At 38.0% G+C, this 25,102-nt stretch overlaps 1 protein-coding gene across 2 annotated transcripts in view; it reads right to left on the bottom strand.

Moving 5' to 3' along the window:
- The window catches only part of LOC122824190 (cadherin-12-like), a 147,498-nt gene extending 123,289 nt beyond the window's left edge, over positions 1–24,209 (bottom strand). For both annotated transcript variants that reach the window (XM_044104486.1, XM_044104487.1), the window contains exon 1: positions 23,733–24,209. The gene's annotated coding sequence lies outside the window, so the exon portion shown is untranslated. The remainder of the gene's footprint in view (positions 1–23,732) is intronic.
- Between the last annotated feature and the right edge of the window lie 893 nt (positions 24,210–25,102).

Here is a 25,102-nt window from a genome sequence, read left to right as displayed (position 1 = left end):
ATTCCTTCTGTTGAGTCATCACCGATCATTGTTTAACGGTCATTGATATTGTATTCCACCGTTCAATGTTTACTCACACCCAGAACAAAAAGTTGCTGTAAAACTATTACTGGATAATAAGAAATGGTTTTAAATCGGTCCAGAAACTTTCACCATATTTGCTGTGAATATTCTGGAATAGTTTGGGAAAAAAAAAACATTTTTGTCCGCTCTACATTTTTATAGATTTTCTATTATGTGCAGAGGCTTGAGTGTGAATAGCTAAACAAATGCCCCTTGAGCCTGAAAATCAATACGCTTCCCCAGCTGTAATTGTCAGACTGTTGGCACAGCAAATTTTGCTCTCAAATGAAATCCTCTCAAGCTTGTTATTTGATGAGTGACAAGAACTTTGCGGCACCCAGTGATGCTCTCTCTGCGCCTCATCCTTGCAAATAGATTGACCTCACTTAAAGAGAGTTTAAAAATGCGCAAATATGAAGCTGAAGTCTTTTCAAATAAATGGAGTAATATTGATCAACAGAATGTAACTTCCTTATGTTGTAATTTTGAAGTTTAAGAGCTTTATAAACTGTGAAACACGTGACTGATGTTTAGCCTTCTTGCACTATGTGTTTTCCAGACATAGCACCGTTTTATAGTACAATCAAGTAACTGGAGCACCTTCAGTTGTTATACTGTTTATCCAGAGGTAGTTATTGTACCCAAAAATTGTACTTGAGTAAGAGTACCACTACTTCACTATGTTTTTACTCAAGTAAGAGTAAAAAGCAGCCATCCAGGAAATGACTCAAGAGTTTAAAAAATAAAAAGTATTTAGTAAGAAGTTTACTCAAGTAGTGAGTAACTGATCAAATTATTAATCATTTAATATTTCAGAATTTACATCATTAGATGGACCAAAATGTACAGTGGAAAACTTGGTATTTTCAGGAAGAAAATAACAATATGTAACAAAAAATAACAATCAGTAAAAATAATTCTTTTCCAAATCAGTTTTTTTCAATATGAAACTCATGAAACTTTAACAAAAACTGCAGGTTTGTGTCTGTGTCTGGTGAATTTTTGGTTAAAACTTGTTTGTTTTTTCACTCAGTGGGAAGAAAATCCAGAAATTTAACTCAAGAGTCGCCATATTTAATAATAAAATTACTCAAGTACAGTGTAAAAGTAGATTTTATTTTATTTTTTTAAGTTACTCAAGTAAATGTTTCCTAATTGAGTGAATGTGACTATTTACTACCCACTTCAGTATATATCAAATAGGATTTAAAAGAAATTTGACATCATTTAAAGTTTGAAAGTGGGCTTCTGTCTCCTTAAAAACTCCAGCTTTTTTTTAAACTCTGCCTTCAGGAACTTATCACAACAAAGCTCTGACAACGTTTTGCCAGCTTGTATGGTGAGCTCAGTTGATGTGTAGTTCTGCCTGGTGTTTGCTAATTTCAGCTGGCTAGTCTGAAGGAGCTCCGTGATTCAGAAGCTTGTAAACTTCAGCCCTGAGGAGGAGGCGTAACTATGCCCACCGAGGCGTTTTGCATTTACATTTCTTGTTGTAATCTCCAAGGCAACACTCCAGGTTTGTTTTTGATGAGGGAATAACAATGTAACATGATGTAAGGCATGAAAAGTTAGTTTTAAATGTTACTGCCCCTTTAAAATGAATCCTCACTTCAACACAAGCTCGCATCACAACATGGAGCCGCTCCAGTTCAGTTTGTGTCCACATGCAGTTGATTGCAGATGCCAGCTCATCCATTCTGGCTCGGAAATGGAAACGGGAGTCGGCGCCAACATAAAACGTGATGCACAAGCAGGTATAAATTTCAACTAAATATTTAAATAGAGATGTCATTACGTTGGTGAGCCGAGCATATGTGTCACGGCTTAGATTTGTTTTGTGTCAGGTGGCCATTTAAATCGACCACGGATGTGCAGCTGAATGCATGAGCAGGAGGAAATACTACTGCAGAGTCAATGCTTTGGTTCTCTATAAGGCCTATTGCTGGCATTTAGAGGAGAAAATACAGACAAATGTGGGAGCAGATGGGATCTGTTAAATGAATAAGACAGCAGTTTCACCCATCTGTGGTGAAACCATGTAGGGCTTTCACAACTTACTGAATTTGACTTTGTTGAACTGTAACAAGGTTTTAAATTCAACCTAAAATCTTGTTGTGATGTTTCTAATTGGAAAAGACTAAACTGTGTTGTGTAATGTACATTCAAATAAACAAATTCTACATTTAAAATTCGTCCAGATTTCCAGGTTTCTATTTCATTTTTATTTTATTTTATTTTATTTGAAGGTATTTTGGTAAAATACAGTCGCTTGTGATGTGCCGCTGCAGCACAGAACCGCAGTAAAATGATCTAAAACCAGATTAGAGGCGCAACTAATTGAGGTCGTCAACAATTATTTTCATAGAGGACAGCCAACATTTTTTGATGACTCTGAACTCATTAATTTTGTTGAATTTAAATCAGAATTTCCTACACCGTGTTCTCGGTTCTCAACCTAACAATATTGTTTTTCTCTTTACTGGAATTGGATTCTGACTGAACTGAACTGTTTGGGATGAACTTGCACAACCAGACCTGCTGGTGAGGTTATGATTTCAATGTTTTGGGCCACATATTTCATTTATTCATATATGTACCCCTGAGCTGAATTTAGATAAATGATTCAAACGATAAAATAATGTTTTATATTCAAAATACTTGGAAATGGATGCAGAGATATAGAGCTGGAGCCTGGAATGGTAAAATCACTTTCGTTTTTTATTTTTTCCTTCTTATTAAAGCGATGTCCTTGAAATGACCCCTCTGCACCTAATTTTATTAAACAGCAGGTTTTTGCCAAGTCAGCGAACCTAAAGTAAGACAATTGAACTCCAGTTTGGAGAGTATCCACCAGGTTAGTGTCGACCTCTTCCAGCGCCTCAGACCTGCTCTGCTGAACATTTTCTGCTCGGCTGTGCTGCAAAATAAAAGTCAAAATAACTGAGAGACAAAGCAAATATTTCTTTCATGCGGTTATGGGTTATTAGACACACAGACTCGCATTAAGCCTCGTCTCATTATCGAGGCAAAGATAAACTCAAAAAGCATTAGGGTCGAGCTCACTGATGTATAGTTATGATCAGCACATTCGTTACGCTAATGGATGTTTGTGTTTTCTATTTATGCTGCAGCCTAATGGTAATGTTCATCTCTGTGTTGGTGTGTGTGTGTGTGGGTGTGTGTGTGTGTGTGTGTGTGCGCGCAGCGTCTCAGTGGTGCAGACTGCTTTATGTAAGATGAGTTGACAGACAAACATGGGAGTAAACATCACCTCAAAGCTTTTCATTGACTTTTCAACTTGACGGTCCCAACCACACCATTTCCAGACTAATGGCCTATTACACACATCACACACAGAGGAAACTTAGTGTAATAATCAGCTAATTAATTATTGAAGATCAAAGGAATGCGAGCAGAAGAGAGGCTGTTTAGTGTTTTTTGCCTTAGGCGGCCCTTGGTGACCGCAGCATGTGATCTGAAGCGATACGGCTCACGGATTCCCATCTACCTCGCCGTTAGCAATAAGCACTGCAAGCTATTGATGTTTGCAGCGCTGCACTCTGCACTGCTGCTGGGTGATATTACTCTCAGATAAGTGGCTGCAAAAAAAGGCCCATTCTAACCTGTGATACCTTTTGTGCAAATAGGAGAGGGCCACATAACTGCTTAGAAAGTGTTGGATCTCCAGATTTCTTAGGGCGCCACCTCCTGTTAGAGTTAAGGCTATGCATAAAGACCGGCAGGGATTTGACCCTAAAGTCAGATGAATAACCACTATGCTCAAATAAACAGCTGCTGCATGTCTTTTATTTATTGTGGGATAATCTCTTCCTTTGAGAATTTTTTATCTCTGACCACAATTTGACTGCCATGCCTCTCCGCCTGCCTGAGATTTGTTTTCAGGCTGTCAAGCCCCCATTTCAAATCACAGATAATCTAACGAAGCCTCCGCTGAGCTGCACTATTAAACTGGAGTGGCCTGACCTCAGAGAGATACTTGAGCGGTGTTTTTCAGCACTTAATTAAAGTGACAAGAGATGCATTTCCAGGGTGTTTGCTTGAAGTGTTCTTGTAGGTGAGACAAAGTGGAATTTTGTAACTCTCCATTTCAGTTTCGGCACATATGAGTGCATTTAAGAGCCTGCAGTGAAGTGTTCTGTTTGACTTACCACCTACACTTGCTGTTGCATTAAACACACACAAAGAAGATGTGAAAGGTTAAATTTATCAAAAGGTCTGTATTAGAATATAATTAGTTATAAAGTTTATTGCATTTTTTTTCTGTAAAAACGAGAAAGTTTAAACCTGTGTTATATCTAAAATCTCTGCTGACGTTCATATGTAACCTCTGTTCGCCTCATGTTGACTTCACAACACAAACACTCAGGTTCACAGTATTTATTCTAACAGAGAAAATTGGTGTGTAACACCAATCCAGCAGCTTACAATAAATAACAACAAACAAAGAGCAGAGAAATTGTTCCCAATGATCAGTTAACAGTTGTAAAATAAAATCTGAGATAAAAAATAAGATAAAATTAAATACAAAACACTCTAAACTCTTCCAAAATATCATTCTTTAGAGCTGATCCTACTACAAACCACAGTTACCAACAGAAAAAGGGGGCGGGGCTGTCAGTCGCCGGTTGCTATGGTAACCATCAACCGTCAAGAGCAGCTTAACAGAGCTTTCATACGTAAATCTCAGGAGAACATGCGTTTTGAAGAATACCAATGCAGAAACTGACCATAAATAAGACAAACCAATTAACTTCTACATGTAGGAACATTTAAGTCAAAAATTATGCAACAAATCAGGCAGAAACGTATTTCCCAAAAGGCTTTATGCTAATTGTCTTTACAGGTTTGATGTGTGAACTAAAACTAATGGTTTGCATCTTGTGAACTGATTTTCACATTCTTTTTACGAAAACTTAAAATTTTACAAATAGGTTTTAACGTGTACCAATTGATGCTGCCCATTACCAGATTTCCAGGGCAACATCAACATATGCAGTCTTTTAAAATGAGAATTGGGTTAACACAAAAAAAAAAAAAGATTGTCCAGGATTTATAATACATCTGTTGCTAACGGCACTGCAAAAACACAAAATCATACCAAGTATTTTTGGTCTATTTCTTGTGTAAATATCTTATTAAACTTGAAATAAGATGTATTTATTTTTTTAAATAACAAGTAACTTTTCAGCAAGATATAGGAATGTTTTAGTTAACAATTAATATTGATTTAAAAAGTACTAGTTCCACTGGCAGATTATTTCACTTATAACAAGAAATTGTTCCCATTTTATAAGTGAAATAATCTGCCCGAGGAACTTGAATTTTTTACTAGAATGGTTAGGATCGGACTTTTGTAAAGTCTCACTAGTTGTAAGGATGATATTGTTTTTATTTGATTGATTAAACCTTACCAGGATAAAGAGACCCTCACATAGTTTAAAAGAACGTTGTTGTCCTTTAGCGAATTGACTGAAAGTAGATATGAATGCCTGCAAATTGAATTGTACATTGCAGATAAATCTATGAGCATTACAGATGCTGAATACAATATAAGTCTGTGTGACATCACACACTGAGCAGAACTTTATTTGGTCAAATCTGACACCAAAAAAAAAAAAAGTCCTACCTTGAGCTTTGATTGGATAAAACCAGAGAAATCCATAAAAATGCTTTTAGAAATTGGAGTTTTTTTTGTTAAAATATGATTGGTGTTCTGCTCTCCAAAGGTTTCTCACACCTTTCACCAATTCTTATGAAATTCCCAAAGAACCATGTGATATTTCGCTACCAAACCATAAAATTGCCAATCAAGCCATTAGCCCGCGTGTTAAAAATTGTCACCAACATAATGGTAGTAATGGTGCTTAAATGCTTTGGCAACTTTAATTAATTCTTATTGTTTATTGATAAATGTTTAGCTACTCTGGCTTGCGTCACAAAGGACTCGTGGGTATTTGTAATCAAGCATCACAGTTCAACTTTATTAGTCTCAAGCAGAGCTGGCATAATGATTCAGCCAGGTAATATGAAAAGGTAAGATCTCCCAACCTCTCAGGTGACATAACTGCCTTAATCAAACTGTTATCGCACGAGAGGCCATGGGGAGGGAGAGTAATGAGCCAGCAGTATCCTGGATTACGAATGAGTCTTTTCTGTAATGACTCTGTCTCCCTGGGTCAGGACGTGACGGCACGGCAAACAAGATGTTTGTAAAGGAGGAAGCAAATATTTGAGGATGCGACACGGGGGTTTCATGACTCACTGATGGGGAGAGAATGGAACAAATTTGTTCTTTATGCCGAGTTGGAGGAGGAAGTAGGACAGGAATCCAACGGCCTGTACATGCAGCGTTTTCTTCTGTCAGGATGTTTACCTGTGACGATTTTATTCCTTTTTTTTAAAGTTCAAAACCTTAACATTTTCAATCTAGATTCCAAATTTCAATTAATAATAAGGAAAAAGTTTGTGAGAGTTTGAAGATGATTTTTGCCCGCAAAGCCACCAAAGTTAGATGACTTTTAAAAATGACAAGAATAAAAACTTCTTAAGAAAGCCTGACTTGGACGTTACAATAAGCAATTAATCAGTTAATTGCATGATAAATTAAAATTAAATTTCCATTTCAATTATTATTTTTTTAAATGGCAATTTTTTTTAGAGACATCATAATCTATTTAATTTATAGTTTCAGTTGTGTGTAGTTTTTATTTCTGTTTTTATTTATTGCTTATAGTTGTTTTATTTAAAAAATATATTTAAAATATCTTACAGTTCCAGTGCTAAGTGTTCTTTACCAAACTACAGTTTATAGATCTTTAAAAGATTAAATTTGCATCATTATGCCACATAAATGCACGTTACTTGAAAATAGTGTCAAAACGATAATATTATTGTACATTACAGGGATAATTTATCTTTCAGGCCAAGAACCACCATTCAGTTGTGTTTTTTCTTATATGTGATTTTTGTATTTTTAAAAAAATACCGGTGCTTTTAATATTTAAGTTCAGTTTCAGTGTGTTAAATTCAAAGTAATTGTAATTGTTCCATGAAAGAAAAGCTAAAAAACCGTTAATTCTTTCGTTTGTTATTCATCATTTTTAGACAAAGTTAAGACGAGCTGACATAGGAAAACCTTCTGCATTGATGAAGAATAAAAGGTTAATAAGAGAGGAGGAAGAATGGTTTGTTGTTCAATTATTTCAAAGGTTTCGGTTCGCAAATAGAACAAAAACATTAACCGACTGAATATTTTATTTTGCTCTACTGAATGATAAATTGCTTTATTGTTCTTTTCAGTTCAAATAAACAATAAACATGAAAACCAACAGAGACGTTCCAGAGGCACATTGTTCACATCCAACACGTTTCTGCTTGGCAGTAAATACATTTTGTCTGCTCTTCATTCTTATCTTTAGTGATTTCATACAGCAACATGTTAAAGGATTATTCATTCTAAACTTTAACAAATCTTTGGTCTTCATGGCAACAGAAGTGGCCTTAAAAGTGCCTCTTGCTCTTTTTCATTTTTCTTTCTCGTTCTCTAGAAGTTGCATTGAAATATTGAATAAATGAAGTCGAACGCTGAGAGATGCCGTGAAAGGCTTATGAATAACTTCGCATTCTGCTCTTCTTCATCTCCTGTACTTTTTTCACTTCCACTTAGCAACTAAACTCTGAAAGGATGTGTGTTGAAGCTGGAGCAGATTACTGTGAATTTCCCAAGAATGGGTAAATCCCTGCCTGAAAATGCAAACTGTTCTTTTATAGTGGATGCAAAACTCCAGCACACACGCACACAGCAAGCTTTTATTCAGAAGTATCTTTTAGTGTCAGAGGAAAATTAAATATAAAGTGTGGAGAAAATAAAATGGATGTTTACACTTTTTTGCTCTCCTCAATTGTAGACTTATGGCCAAAACATTTGACAGTTGTGAAGTTAGCATTTCAACAACCTAGAAAGGTTATTTTATAAGAATAATCCATTTGCACTGTATATTTGCACAAAATGATTCATAGCTTTATTTCATCAGAGCAATATTGGCAAAAGCAGCAGCAAAGCTGTGAAAGAGGAAACTAGCCTGATGGAAAATAAGCGAAGAAGGCCTTTAAAGCAGCAGTTTGTAACTTTTATAAACTTTGTTTTTACATATTTGCTAAGACAGTCATCATGTCTTGGCAGTAAAATATGATACAGGTAATGTGGCAATATCATGAAAAAAAAGATGTTTATAAAAGTTTACATGCTGCAGCTTTAGGTTTTTCTGTTAGCAGGTGTTGCTCCCTAAAAATAAAAACATGCAGTCGCTGTTTTGGATTAAAGAGCCTCACGTAGAAAATTCGGCTAAGAATAATTATTGCATCTCAGGAACTTTTTCTGGCTCATCAAGAAGTTCAGATTTAGTTGTAGTTAAAATACAAAAGTGTTAAAGTCTTATCACTGAGTGCACTGAAACATTGCAATAAAGAAACACTTCTGTTGAATAAAGAACATAGAATGGTCAGACTGAAAATCTGCAGGAAGTACAAGGATCAACAACAGGGAACTCTTGCAAAGTTGTTGGAGTTGTTTTTTTTCTAAAAATCCTGATGCAGACGTCATTCCACTCTACAATCCCAGAATACTTCAGACCCTCTCTGTCTATTTTAAAAGGTCAAACACTAAATGTACCATAGCACTCTTTAAATACACTCAGTGGAATATTTTCCTTTTCTCTGCTATTGGTTGTAAAGTCAATCAGCATGACAGAAAATAAATGGCGCTCCTGGATTTGTTTTCAGCTTTCCCAAGCTACATTTTGTTTCAGTCATTTCAGATTTTAGACTACAAGTAATTTGGGGTAATACCCTGCAGAAAATCCCAGAAAACTGAACCATGAATAGACAGGAGTCCAAAGTATATCACTTCTGACCCGAGAACTTCTTGTTCTCTTTCCTAAAAGTAATATGAGAGAAAAATCAAGAAGCTCAAATTCACTTAACCACTTTGACACGGGAATGTTTCACCATCAATCGGGATGTTGCTCCAAAATTGATGTCGAGTATCACCAAGAGAACCATAGAAGTTCTAAAGACATTTTAACACGGTTAAAGAAGACCTATCCTTCCTTCAACAGGGTGGGATAGTTGTACAAAACATGATCCTTACATCTTTGAGCACAAAATCATTCTTGCATAATAAGATTTCAAGCCCTACAGAATGAGCTGTTAAAGCGTCTCCTGTCACTTTAAATCCAAATAAGCTGCAGCTGGTCACCACCCCTAACTCAACATTTACACTTGCAACAAAAAAAAAATGGCTGCTAACTGATGTGCAACAATACAACCGCATATCTTTAAAAAGCAAAAGTGGCGCCTCCTACACAACCAACAGCAATTGGTTTCTAGATGTTTAGTCAATATCAAAACACTTGTCTTTTCCAGCAGCCATTGTACAGCAAAAACGGCTGAAAAAATACACTTTCTGGAGGTTTGAAATGTCTCCTTTTAGAGTCATCTAAAAACAGTAACTTATAGCCAGAAAATACGTTAAAGTTTTTGTTTTAAGCACTTGTGCAGTGTTGGTAGAAACCCAAATGGAAAGACAAAAACGTGCAAAATGTGAATTTTCTTCAACAGGTTCCCTTTAACACTGAGTCTCTTTCTTAAAGTACCTGCATTGTCTGTTTTATCCTTCCATGACCTACATGTTTTGATTGTAATGTTATTGATACAGATGGAAATCACAATTATTCCAGCTAAATGTAAGATTTTGACAATAATTCAGATCTTAATCTGAACTATCGTAAAATCACTTAATTCATAAAGAATACATCCATCTTGATCTCCCACATTGGCGTTAACCCTTCTGAAAATGGTCACAGAACATCTGTGGGTATTTATTTACAGTCCACCATAAATAATCCCAGCATTGGATGGAAAGTTACGCAGGTTTTTTTTTTTTTACACAAACACGCCGTCAGATTGGGATTTTGGGAGTTTGGAAGCTGGGTCAGTGCCTCAGGCTCTTTGTCGTGTTGCTCTAGTCGTTCCTGAGCAGTGTTTGTAGTTTGGTGGGGCGCGCTGTTGTGCTGGAGGAGGCTGCTGCTGTCAAGAAGTATGTTGTCACCATGGGGGTGTGTGGGGGTGTGAGTGTGTGTGTTTGGTTTGTATTCATTTTAAAGTGGTTGGTGCATGTCGGCGTTATATCCAGATAAATGCTTTCTCCTCAGGTTTCCCTGCAAGTAATGGCTGATGAATAAAAGTCCAATTCCAGTGCCTGCCTTTTCAAAATGACTAGAAGATGTTGGAAGGATGACGTATCATGATAAAGTGTACCAATATCAAAGCCATCTGAGTGAATCTGCTGTTTAATTGCAAAAAAAAAAGTGTCTTCCCATTGACTTCCTTTGAGGAAAAAGAAGAAACTATTAGGTTTTGATGAGCAGCTACTGCGAGGCGTCATCTGCCTAATGTGGTGACTCTATGCTGCAGCCTTTTTCCAGCTGCTTCAACCATCAAATCATGATTTCCCCAGAGCTGCAGCTAATTATGTAATTCATGTTCGTATGATAAGATAGCGGATCATCCAAGCATTTCTTGAATGAACATGATTTATCAGATTTTTTTAGTGTGTTTTATTTAATTCTTTTGTGCCTGGTTATCATGCAAGCCATGATGTGATCAGATATCACCCAAAGCATCTGCAGGATGTTTTATTCATATTTTTCTTTGGATAACAAGCAAAGGCGTCGCCACAGGTTGAAGCCAAACAAGTTCTTAGCCTCATGTTTGAACTGCACTTCAGCCCTTGTGGTAAATGGGCAGAATTTTTTAGAGTTATACTGAATCATGTTTCATGAACAAACAAGCAAACTACATTAATATTTAATCTTCAGTCTTCAATTTTGTTACCGATAGTTAAGATTTCCCCTTTAGGATTTTCTTTTTATGTAGATTTTCTTGTTTTCTTGAGTTTTAATCAGCCCTTCTCCACTAAAACACTTGAATTACTTTTCGCCATGTTATCTGGAGATATGTTCTTGTTTTGGGGTTTGGGATATATCTCAAGAAATCATTTCAAACATATTTTTTAACAGCAATCACAATACATAGCTTCCATAATTCCTAGGAATAACAGGATTTTAAGCTACAGATGCATTAGAAAGCATAATTTTATGGGTTTGACATGGGTACCTCTTAAAATAGTCCATTTAGGACTTGGCTGAAGAAGATCAAGGAGTACAACTTTATGCAGAGTCTCTCCTGGCACTTTAAATGTTGGTGTTAGTTGCTTTATTTACTCTTTATGCCTGCAGAAGCCTGCAGGTTGTTGTATCCCCCAGTTTCTTTGTTGTGCTGTTGAAGTCATTAGCGGCTCTTTTCAGGGCACAGTGCTGCCCTCCTGGGGGTTGCTTGGTTGTTGTAGAGGTTAAGGATAAACCATTTCTCATAAATCACTGACATTTATTACAAAAGCTTTAGTTTAATCACTTGGATTTAAGTTTTGAGTCAGTAATTTATTAAGAAAGTGTCCTGGATGCAGGTGAATCATATTAGCCGTGACTCTTGCATGAAGTTTAAAAATACCATTTGTCACTGAAAGTTACTGTACCAAAAACTTTTAAGTTAAGATGCTCACCAACACATAACTCGGGTGATTTATGGCTCTATATAAGAGAGATAGATCTGTCAGTCGAGTGGATTGTGTAGACAATAAGAAATGGGGCGAGCGGAGGCCTTGCTTGCAGAAGGGTGACTGAGCGCATTGTTGTTTATCTTCAGCACAATGAAGTCAACAGACCCTTGCTCATGAGGAAAACTCAGCCGGCTAGGTCACAACTGACAAATACCGAGCCCCGAGGGAGAAGAGGCGCTGCGTTAAGTTTAGCTTCCTCTTACTCAGAGCTCAGGTGAAGAACCTTGAGAGTGAGGAAGTTCATTAACATGATGAGGCTTCCACTTTAATTCTACTTAGGGTGCTGATAGTAAAAGCATTAACAACATGCAGGTGCTTGCTTGGGTGAGCTTACTACTGTTTGCACACAGCGTCAGCAGTTTCAGACTTAAAGCAGGATGATAATAGTGAGAAGTGAACTCTGGAGCAAGTTTTTGTTTTTCAGAGGGTCATTTTAAAATAAACTATAAGAAGCAGAAAACACTGGGTTTCGCTCTACTGTCTGTATATTACTCATTAACTGTGCATTCACATAAGCTCAGTTTAATCCACTTTAATGCAACTGTAATTTGTTTGTGTAGAAAGTCTGGTTTGTTTGGGAAAGTATGAATGCATTATTGAAATCTGTGGCCCAAAAAAGTGGACTACAATCCTAGGTTTATGTTTAAAGTGAATTTTGGCACAGTACAAATGTAGATGTGAATGACAGGCTAGCCAGAGACCACTCCAAAGGCAGGACGTGGACTGTAACGCAGGGCATTCTGGGTAATTATAACCAAAACAAACTCGTATATCTAGCGCTAGCAGGAGAAATGGCTCATAATCTGTAACAAAATACAAAAGAAAATCCTGCAACCGCTAACTTTTGATGCTACTCCATTTTTGTTTACATTTTATGCAGAAGTTGTGTTCAGTGGTTTCCTTTAGAGGTTTTTTGTTTTTTCCTTCAGTAGTTCTTGGTGCAGCGCCACCACAGGGGAGGAGGGGAAGAAGTTTTTCAATTAGTTTGGTTGGTTTGACAGTGCAGAGTGAAAGTGAATCAGCTGAAGATTTAACAAATGTTCCCTATTGTACAATTTTTCTTCATTTTGTATGAAAATTAATACTTCTATTCTGCCTTTTTGCAAAGAAAAGAAAAATTGTCCTCACACAAGTAGAATAATTATAGACTGAATTTTGTGGTTTCAATGTGAATAAATGGGAGCTACTTCAGGGGGGTGAATACTTTAGAAAGTCGCTGCATTTCTCAAAATCTAGACTCTGCTCCAGCAAATCAAAGCCATTTTCCCATCCTCCATCGTAGGGTCGCCTTCTTGTTAGGTTTGTTTGATATGTGTATGATCCCAAAGCCTGTGGAGACATCATTCATGATGCTTCCTCAGGCCATCCAACATGAGACACTCTAACCCCGACAAACCAGCGAGGGCTGAAAAGCCTTGACTTGTAACCAGGTAGCAACCATGGCCACCTGCAGCTCCCCTCTGCTGAGCCGCAGCCGCTTTGAAGTCTCTTGTGCAACCTTGATTTGAAACTTAATGGCTGACAGGTCCATGCAATAAAAATCTGGTTCTAAAGAGAGAATTTAAGTTTTTAAGTTTTTCACTAAGATTTTAAAATTGTAAGCCCATTTACACGACTGTAAGAAAAGAAAAAAATCTTGAGTAAAATGGGTTCGGTTGTAGACTTGCAGCCACACAAACTGATTCTGTTCACCAACATTCAGATGCTCGGTGGGAAATCTCACAAAACCTCTCAGACCAACACCGTTTTCAGAGAAAACAAACATGGACGACTAGGAAGAGGCACTGGCGATAGTTTGAGTAGATTTAACGAAAAAGAAAACCAACGTAAAGACATCTACAACGTTTATCTCTTGAGATTATCTCAAGAGACAATTGACCGATCAATTAAGTTTATTTGCCACTACTAAAATCTTACACATCAAATATGTTTATCAATTTGTTATGGTTCAAAATTAAATCTAAACAGCTGGGGTTTTAGCCTAGTTTTGAAGGAAGTCAGTGTTTCGGCTGTTTTGCTGTTTTCCAGAAGCTTATTCCAGATGTGTGGTGCATAGAAGCTGAATGCTGCTTCTCCGTGCTTGGTTCTGGGGATGCAGAGCAGAACCAGAACCAGAAAACCTGACAGGTTCTGAAAGGTTGGTACGACAGTAGTGATTTAAAAACAGTCCTTACGAGTGTTGGAAGGAGGGAATCTGCATAAACAAATGTTTTCATTCCTTTTATTTGCTAAACATAAACATTTCCGTTATCATTACATCAACAAAATGCTCTCAGTATCAAGCCAACAGTCTTACTGATGGTACGTTATGTATGAACTGGATATAAAAGGACAACTCTGCATTCATTTTTGATCTTACAAGGGTGAAACAAATGAATTTATTCATTTTATTGTCATTAGTCATGAATGAATTTCATGTCTTGTTCTGTATTTAATGACAATAGGACCCAGTAACGTTTCATTTTTAATTTAGGTCAAAACTTAGACACTTCCAGCTCTCTGTGGTCTTGGTTCACAGGTAAACACATTTCATTAACCATGTGAATCGTCACTGCTGCTGCTCCTCTCTCCCCGTGCATCGCGTCCTATTTATCACGTTGTAGCACGCCAAAGGAAGCCTGATCAAGCTGACCTTGAGGAAGTCTCGCTCATAAGAAGCCTCACCTACAGGCCAAGATCTAGAGTCTGTCAGGATGATTTCTTATTCTATTTAATGGAAAAAGTGGAGAGTTTTATCACCTCCAGGGTTCATGGTTTGTATAAGGCATAACTGGCTTCAAATGGTATGCCATTAAGTCAAAAAGCCCTGTACACAAAAAAGATGTCCTTAAGAGTCACTGTGATTTAGGTGCGTTGGAGGTGAATGGGCAATTTGATGTTAGACCGGCACTCTGGAGAACCGCAAACTGAGAAACAGACAACAATGTCCCGCTGTCTCCTCACTGACATTTCCCACAAAGGCATTTGTCTGAAGATAAGCATGGAGGAAAAAAGAGTAAAGTGCTTCTTTGTCCTTATGCTCTCATCCAAGACCACACCTCAGTAATTTTCACTAGTTTTTTCTTTTTATCTGAAGTTTTCTGCAGGGTAAAAATGAACTGGAAGTATTTAGATTTCTTTTATTTTTATTCTTGGGGTTTTAAACATTTAAAATATATTTAAATATTAAAAAAAATATATGTTTTTTATATTTAATAATAGTAATAACCTGGAAAACCAGTCAATTTTCAAATTGCATGCTAAAGACGCAAGCTAACTCTTGTTTCTTGCTTGAAACTGAAGTTAAACAGTTTATTCCCGTCTTTTACTTTCTTCAAACACTGTAAAGAGTAAGAAATTGTAAAAAAATTTCAGCAGTACTCTGCGTGACCATCAAACTGATATTTTGTCAAACTTCACAATAAAAAAATAAAGCTATTTATTTCTGAATTTATCAGAAAGGTTAACGAGGAACTCCAGTTTCTCTTATTTAAGTCTCTTTCCTCATTTGTAATTGGAAAGTTTTATCCTCTTGGCATAAAAACATATTTATGAGCCTTGCAGCTACATTGTAATTCAGTGTGCCTAATGAGACCCCTCAGACTTTCCCCTTTAATTCCAGATTTGCAGGTTTTCACTGAATTGTTTCAACTTGGAAATATTGTCTGAAGTACAAATGCACAAATTTGTTTTGGTTGCCTTGTAAAATTTGAAAGTCAAGACTCATTTTGAAACTATAAAAATGAAAGTGTAGGAAAAAGATTATTACAAATGTATGGAGAAGTACTGGGGTCACTAAAAAAAAAAAAAAATTTTTTCCTCAGAATTCTGACTTTAATCTTCTGAGATCAAAAGTCAGAATTCTGAGGAAAAACATCAATATTCTTTTTTCTGTGGCCCTAAGTGTCTTCCATAGAAAATATCCTAAAAACAGCAATAAATACCTCTAGAATCCAAGTTACCCAGTCATTTATTTACGTCCAGCAGCCATATTGGATTTGTGCCTTGTAGTTTGTGAGAAACCTCCAACTCTGCTTCTGTACATTCCAACTTTCCAACTTGGTGGTGGGCTGGTTTTATCACTCTGAAATGGAAACTTTTCTCCTGACTCTACAAGAGAAAATCAGCAAATGGCTTATAATGCTATGGCTGTCACAAAGTGCAACCTCCATCATATGAACAGTGGGTGACATTACTTACAGCTGAGTTTCAATATATACTCACAGCATAACAATAGCATAAAGGAGAAGACTAATATTTTATGTCCTGCTGAGATTTGCATTATGCTCCAGTTGCAGCCAGCTACTGCTGTTCTAACATCTAAATCCTGCAAGTAAAACAGAAGCCTGATAATCTGCCATGATAGAGAGACGATGAGGTACAGCAGGATCAGCCTCCTGTTGTGCATACTTGTGCACACAGACTTGAGATTACTGCTCAAATATTACAAATCATATGCAGAACTGCTAATGTACACATCCCCTATGCTCCCTCGGCCACAGCTACTTAGCATATTTTCTTCTTTATCTCAATAAATCATAATTTGGTATTCCCAAATGTATCTGAGGCTGATATTACGGGAAGGTTGTGCAACATATAATGTGGTAGTAGATAGAAAAAAAAAACAGGGATACATTTCTGTTAAAAAAATGTTTATATTAATCTATGGAAATTTTAAAAAGTTGAGTGTTTGACTTTAGAAACTCAAAAATTAATGCTTTTTTCCCCAAGAACATTTTAGATCTTTGAGTTTTTCTAGAAACCTTTCAACTTTCAAAACTCTGATATTGTTGTTTTCTTTAAAAACATGTTATTTTCTCCTTTTTTCTGTCTACAATTGCTCTAATACAAAGTTAGTGAGCAAAACATTCCTACAGACTAAAGACAGTCTGTATGCTGGAGCGGGTATCCTGCTAAACTCTGGTAAAGAAAAGGTAGAAGTTACAGTTGCTTTACTAAAAATATCCATTATGTTATTTAATTGATGGTCAGTGATGTATAAAATAAATATTTCAACATGAAATCTCAATTTGCAGATTCATTCTAATATGATTTCGTCCTTATACTTGCATTGAAAATCACATACCAGTATTTTCTTAAGATGATTTAGATCTTATAGTATATTTTTAGCAACAATAAGATGGGACCATATGGCCTTATGTTAAATCCTATGTTACCAGGTAATCTGTAGTGTTAAAGAGGGGTTCAGGATTACAAATCCAATATTGCATGCCAATATTGCATTAAAATTACAAAAAGAGTGAAATTTGAATATACTGAATCTGTCATGTTAGTTTGATCTAATATCACCATAAATTAGTAACTTTTTGAAGACTAGATTACCTGACGATAAAAGTCGTCAGCTGGAGATTTAATATGAAGCTCTGTGAACAACAGGCCAGCTCTTATCATTACTGAAGGATTAACTGATGGACTGCTGCCACACAAACTTATTAAGGTTCCGGAGAGCCAGGCCTAAATGAAAAATTTATTGACCCAGCAAGGCTGTACTGGAAAAAAGCAGCCACTAATGGCCTCGGAGTCATCTGCAAAATTTAATCAGTTCACCAAAATGGGAGTATTCCATATTTGTTTTCACCTTACACTTTCCTGCAGAACAGCTCAGCCCCAGTAATGAAAGGCCCCTAAGCAACCTCTCTAGAAATCATTACAATCCCACTTTACCTCTAGGGTCACTAAACTAATAGTCACTCACCTGTGTGACAGGAAATCTTTCCCAAGTTGCCAATAGGGGGCCGGCAGGGTTGTGTTTAAGGTTATGGAGTTGAGTCCAGCCACAGATGGCGGTTTATTGTTCTGATGAGTCCCAAGGAGTGAGAGCATCAATTTCACATCAGAAGCAATGAATCACAAATGAATAGGACAGGGGTTGCACACATGCATTACTAATTGTTTATCTGGCCAGCAATGACTGTGTTACGTCTTGTATTTTAGTCACAAGAATTATCTCTATTTAGGTATGTTGTCATACACTACCTCCTAACAGAGAACACATTTTAAGAACAAGTATTTTTGTATTTCCCCCCCAAAAAATGTTGGAAGCTAAACCTTTTTTAGGGGGACTTCTTATGCCAAATTCACATTTTGCACATTTTTGTACTTCCATTTGGGATTCTGCTTCTAAAAACAACCAGGAGCATAAATAAACCACCCAGCTGCTTTTTAGCAATAAGTTAATATTTTTTGGTTTCTGGAAAATGAGCCATTTCAAAAACATTCCAAATGCAACGCCACAAATCAGCACTGCCCATTACCTAGCAACCCATGCTGAGCCCCAGCATGTCTGGTCAGCTGGTTTTAGTGATGTATAATGGCTGCTGGAACAGACAAGTGTTTTGTTTTTGACTTACCGTCCAGAAACCACTTGCTGCATTTTTGATCGTTGTGCAGGAGGCTCTACTTCTGCTTTTCAAAGATGTACGATTGTATGATTGCACATCTCTTTGCAGCCATTTTCACATAATAGTGTAAACATTGAGTTGGGCGGCATGACCAGCAACAGCTTATTCGGATTTAAAGTGACGAGACACCCTAAAAACAGCTCATTTTGAAAGATTAAACCTCAAGATCTCAGGATGATTTTGTGCAAAAAAAAAAAGTAATGAACATGTAGAAAGGTTGATCAACACCAATCACCTTTTAAGCACATGTAGACATTAATGAGCATCCTTCTGGAGATGCTTCAATCACAATTTCAAGTTTCTTGGAATGCAACAACATCTCTCCTGTCTCTAGTTATTTGGGAAGTTCTGTTTTGTTTAGCTGTAGCTACTTCAAAGGTAGAAGTAGGCGAAGGCTTCCATTACAAAACTGTTCTGGTCTTTATTTTGTTGGTGAATCTCTCAAAGGGATCGTAGAAATCTGCCCAGGAACACAAAGGGTCATCCAGGTATTTTCAGACTTGCCTCAAAGTGTTTCAAGCTGCATCTCATTGAACAAAAACAGTAAACATAAACTGACCTCACCTTGGGGTTTCCTTGAAATATTCAAAGGTTATGAACTGCAATGATTTTAAGTGGGATTGCAAGAGAGAGAAAAGAATCTGAGAATAATTAATAATGTTTTTTTTCGAGCCCTCCATCTGTGGGCATTCTGAGATAAAAACCCCAGCAGTGCTCATGTGTGAGTAATAATCAGTGTTCAGACAGTGTGCAGTTTGAGTCTCAGAGGAGCCGCCTCACCTTTTATCTTACATGGAACACCATACCGAGCTCGCTGCTTTGTCTTTTTCTCACGGCAAAACAGTTGTGTCCTCGATATGAAATGGTATCATCAGGTAACCGCATCCTTCCTACTTCTATTTTCGCCGGCCGCTTCAGAAAGCATGCGTACACCACAGGGAAAGTTCAATTCGTTTGCTTTACCCGACGAGAGTCTGCACGAACTGTGAGCTTTTACCTCTGTAGGGGGGTTTTTCTACCACACAGAGGAAGAAATGAAGAAAAAACCAGACAGACGAACAGAGACAAATCTATATAAATAATTGCTAAGTGGAGTGGAGAGGAGTTGCCCATCATTCAGACAAGAAGAGTGTGCAATATCTCCGGGAGATTGAGAGTCATCCATCACTGCAAGACTTTAATTTGAAATGTTTAGGACTGTTGCTGATGATTGTCTGGAGAGGCGGGGGACATCTGGTCTTTGGGGGTCTGCAGGGGTCTTCGCCTGAGTGTGGCTCACAGTGGGGGAAAAATTGCTGCCTGACACGAAGCCCGTTTACACAGGCACAATGCAATAGTTTCACCCGAGATTGGCTGTGAGCACACAGACAGAACAAGCAAATCACTGTCTGATTAGCATTCAGATGCTTGAAAGTGTGGAAGCAAGTTTCTGACAGCTTATTACATCTTTTGGCGCTACAGTAATGCACGCCGACAGATGCGCTTTGGTGCACGCGCACACACTCGGACACACCTCATTTAGAGCGGAATGATGTCAAAATGAGTCCATTGAGTGGGGGGCGGAGATTGCAGAGCCCAAGGTAAAGAGAGTCTGGAAACTCCAAATAATCTCAAGTATTGATTCCATTTGAGCCCCGAGGCTCCTGATGGACACGCACTTAGAAATGCAGCAATAGGTGGCACATCTGTATGACTGATCACTGTAGCTCTGCTTTATAGTAAGGCCTGCAGACCATCTATAAATAACAGCTCTCTCTAATCAAACGGAGCAGCAGATCCGAAGACGTGATGACAGCTTGGTAGACGTATGCTGTAATTTACCACAGAGCACTTAGTCTAGCCATTAAATTTACATGGACACAGTGCAGAGTTGACTTTTCCTTTGCCTAGGCATGCCGCAACTGATGCATCACCGCCGAGCCATGATGGCATTGGATGACATATTTCACTTTGGAGGTGTGCAGTAGTTTTATACCCTAAAACAAACCAGAATTATAATTAAATGTCAGTTAACTCAACAAATCAAAACAATCTGGATTTGATTAAATCTGTGCAGTGTGTGGCCGCCTGTAACAGGATAATCTGATATAAAGCTGTTGGGTTTTTGACATTGTGATGGGATGCTGCATCCTGTCCTGTTAGCTGGACTGGCATCTATCCAGTACAGACAAGATGAGGGCAAGAATACAGAATGGCATTATTCATGCAAGGAAAAAGGAGGTTATCTCAGGAGAATATCATGTTCCAATCATTGAGTTGGTGAAATTAATGCCTTCATATGCACCTGAGACGGTTAGTGGCGTTGGCGTTTCATAATAACTCCAAGTATATTGCATGTGTCTTGACTTATCCCCTCTCTAACGCGGTTATAATACCTGAGTGGCCGGTGGCTGCATGCCTTGAATGCTCATTTTCTGCACAGTAGCCTCTGTGTACTCAAAGTGTCCGGCTTCTCCTTTTCCCGAGACGCAGACTCCTTGGAGTATAATTTGATTATTCCAAAGCAGGTGTTTTCAGCTGAATGTTGATAAGAGAACTGAGCGCCTCAAACACTTAAGTAAGGGTGCATTAGATCTCCCTGAAGCAGTGGAGGGTAAAGGCTTATTTTTCATCTAATCTGCAAGTGAGGATGGGATTCACTGAAAAGCCGCATATGGTACCTCTGCAGACTAGAAAAACATTGCAAATACTGAGAAAATGAGGGGACTGATCTTCATTATCCCTGATGCAAAATCAGCCATGCATATGGCATGAAAAGTCCCAAAAAGTGGATTAAGTTCAAGTCAGTCCATCTTTCTGCTACTTGTTTGCAGGAAGAGATGCATATCTAAGGTAACCAGAACTTACAGCTGGTTTGCACAATCAATAGGTCTCTTCAAATTTGTGTCAATGCATTTCCAATGTCGCTCTTCTGAACTGACAGCTATGTAATGGAAAAAGTTACATCTATAAGCCAATTTTCTTTACAAGCCTAACTTACACCACAATAGTTAGTATTTTTCAGTACTGGCCCAATAGATTGGGTCCAAACAAAAAGAAACTTCTCAAGCAAAGTCTACCATGTGGCCTAAAATGTCCCAATAAGTGCATTAAGTAATGCTGGTCCAAGTGGCTGTCACTTGTTTAACGTACAGTAGATAGTACATTGCAATGGGTTTGTAGAATCAATAGATCTCTTTTTTATCAATGTATTTGATCTACATGTTACATGTGTGAGCCTGTTTTCCAAGCATTGCCATAACCCTCGTCGATTTCTTGAACACTGTTTTTGCCACATCATTTAAATTGTTACTCTTTTCCAGTATTGCCCCATAGGCTGAGTCCAAACAAAAGACTTTTAAACAAAATCCACCATGTGTCGCCTAAAGTGGCCCAAAAAGTAGATTAAATTCAAACGAATCCATGTTGATGCTGCTTGTTTGAAATATATGCATATCTAATGTCATTGTACTTTAATGGGTTTGCAGAATCAAGAGCTCTTTATTTTGTGTCAATCTCTTTCCAATATTGGTTTCTGAATCAATGGCTGCACAACGGAGGAAGGTTTCATCTGTGAGCCTTTTGTTTCCGAGCATAACCATACCTCAATCCACACTATTTCCATTTCCATTACAAATGTGTGTAAAACTTTGTCAACATCTAATGTCTAAAAAAAAAATAAACACAATAGCAATCACACGTGAATATGTTTTGTGCAATAAATCACTAAATGACATGATGCAACATCGTCCTCCTCCAAACTCCTGTCATCTTATTAGTCATTTAGTACTAACATCTTGATATTGATCACATGACTTGTCCGATGCAAAAGTGTTTCCATAGCAGTTTTGTGAAATAAACTAATTGCAATGCAGCTGAAAACCCACCTCATCCTGGTTTCTATCAAAGACGTTTTTTACATAGCTGTTTCTAAAACAGTGAACCCTCGTTTTTCGCGGAGGTTGCGTTCCAAACAGAACCTGTGATAGGCGAAATCCGTGAAGTAGTTACCTTTATTTTTTTACAATTATTATACAGCATCATTAAATACTCTACGTTGAAACCAAAGAACAAAGCCTGTTTTCAGGACCAAGCTTTTTCTTTTTTAACAAATAGAACGCTTTCTCACAAATACCGTCAGTAAAATAATCATTTTAATCATCAATACGAAGTTCAGTAAGACAAATTGATTCTGACTGTGACGCTGCGGCCTGACTTCGCTCTCTAGTGTCTTTTTCTTCTGAAGCCTGTGGTGCAGGTGTGTTTTTTTTTTTTTTTTGAGAAAATAACATAGTTATCAGTAGTTGTTTTGTTTTGTTTTTTCTTCTGGGCACAAATATTTGCCAAAATTTGTCAGGCTGCATTATGTATATTTAAAAACCGTAACGTTACTGGCATGTTATGGTATATAAAGAAGAAGCGCAGAGACTGTTTAGCCAATCAGGACGCAGAACACAATGCACTGTGATAAAAAAATAAAAAAAACTGCAGTGAGGCCAAAGGTGAACCGCGTTACAGCGAGGGTTCACTGCACTCAAATTTATTGTCGTAATTCCAATTTGCTCAGTTTTACAGTCAGTAGAAATGCAGCTACTCTTCTGTCTTCCCACATAGGAATAATTATCCTTTTGCAGTATTAACCAATGATATGCATATCTGTTGGAGTTACTGTAAGTTCCAATGGGTTTGCAGAATCAACAGATCGATTTACTTTAGTAGAATAGACACTTGTTGTTGCATCAGTGGAGAGTAATGCATGAAGACTGTAAGCAACCAGGGAACCTTCTGAAGCCAAACCAACTCCTTATTTTTCTTTTTATGTCTTTGCAATCTGTTTATCTAAATCAACAGCTGCCAGTGTATGATGGATCAGAGGAGACATCTGTGATCTTGTTGTTTCTACCCCTAATTATAGCCAGACTCCTTCAGATTCCCACCTTCCAGAACTAAAAGAAGACTCTACAGACAATAGGAATCCTCTCAGGCATGTAGATCATGTACGATTTTCAACTCCACACTTAACTGCGTTACCAGAAAAAACGAGTCTGATGCATTAAGGTCATGTCTTCTTCTTGGAGGGGAGTATTAATTCCCACATTTCAACAGATCATTTCAGCGCTGATTGGATGAGATGGGACTTCTTTTTGTGCTGCTCCACGTCATAAGCACAGCTCTGAACAACTTGCCAAAACCTTTTGACACAGCGTGGTGAGATAATCACAGCTGAGCGCAGAGTTAAAAAGCCGCACAGCCCTTTTCATATGCAGATGAACCCAAAAAAAGAAACTCAGACCTACAACTTGATGTCGGCGCATTCGCCGGATCCTGACACGTGTCTAATTGATGCTTTTCTCCCACCTCATTTCGCTCTATGAACCCCGACAGAGAAAAAAGTGGCGGCAATGCTCGAAGTTAAACCGCATTACAACACTATGAAGGGCACAGTTTCATCCGCTTCACTGGAGGCTCGCAAGAGCAGCTCAAAGGAAATTAAAGCAATAACTTCTTCAAACAGAACATCTAGACTGTGGAGTTGTTTCATGTGAAATACTTTTTTGTTTAATACTAACAGAATATAAAAACACACTTACCTGTGATGGTAACTTGGAAGCAGAGGAGCAGCCAGTTTAATCCAAATTCTCACTGAATCAAACTGTCCTTCCACCTTTTACGCAAACGCGGTCTCCCTCTTTCTCCTTTCCCTCCTTTTTTTTAATTCCTTTTCTCGCTCTGCTTTCCTCTTTGGTGCCTTTCAGTCATCGTCCCGCTCTGTCTGTGTTCACTTTGAGCGCGAGCTGGAGCATAACAGGACCGCACGCGCCGCGCCGCACCGCAAGAGACGAGGGTAGAGCTGGAGAATGCACAGGAGCTGTACCTAAAGTGAAGTGCGTCCGAGCGGATGCAGAACGACGACCGAATGATGGGGAGGTGGAGAGGGAGAGAGAGAGAGAGACTGCGTGAGCAGGGCAGTGTGTGTGTGTGTGTGTGTGTGTGCGCCTGGAGGAGAGAGGAGGTGTGTGTTTGAAGCAGAGAGAAAATGTGAGGAGGGTCTGGGAGTACTGCTGGCTCGGTGGTGAGCGACGGTCGTGATTGCATTGGCGTAAGGCAGGAGAGCAACACCCCCCACCCTTCCCCAACTCCTTCATCAGATCCCCCTGAGCACCGAGCATCTTCATCATCAAGCAGATTAGAGCCAACTAACACCCCACCCCCTTCACCCCCTGAAGACACACACATGCACACCACAGAGCCAGGGCTGTGCTCTGTGGTCACAGGGGACATCCTAATTGGAGAGACTGTTGGAGATGCTTCTTTTGTCTCAAGCGCATGCGGTGGCCAGGCCTTTGAAGACGAACTTGGGGCTTCTTTAATCAGTCTTTCTCTGAATTTTCCTTGAAATCTTTGGCAGCACATTGCCATCCAAATAGAAGGAAGTGGATAAGAAATGATAGATTTGCCGCTAGTTCAAGTAGATGGGTCACCTTAAATCAAGCTCCAGTCCTCCAGGGTCTCACCTGCGTCTTTCCTTCCTGGTCCAACGCTGCAAAAAATGAAACCTTACAAAGCATTTTAGTCTCAATTATAAAGAAAATATCTTAGTAACGTTAAAGTAAGACAAAACTAACTTACAAGTAACTTTTCAGCAAGCTTTTTTTTAAGTAAATATTGTCACAATATTGATTAAAAAGTATTAGTTCCATTTATTATAAGATATTTTTCTCTTGTAAGAGGTGAAACAATCTGCCAGTTCAACTAGAACTTTATATCTTGCTGAAAAGTTACTTTTAAGTTAGTTTTGTCTTCAAGTGTATCAAGAAATTTGCACTATAAACTAAACCAAAAGGTAAGATTTTGATTTTGCATCCATACTTTTGGAAAGCGACCAATCCAGGAATGCCAATCATTTTCATTGGTGCTGATTGGCTGAAACTCCAAAAATGGATGTAAAGAAAATGTTCAG

This window comes from Gambusia affinis, linkage group LG21 (assembly GCF_019740435.1).
Source record: "Gambusia affinis linkage group LG21, SWU_Gaff_1.0, whole genome shotgun sequence".
Taxonomy (NCBI): domain Eukaryota; kingdom Metazoa; phylum Chordata; class Actinopteri; order Cyprinodontiformes; family Poeciliidae; genus Gambusia; species Gambusia affinis.
This window is presented reverse-complemented; position numbering and strand designations above follow the sequence as displayed.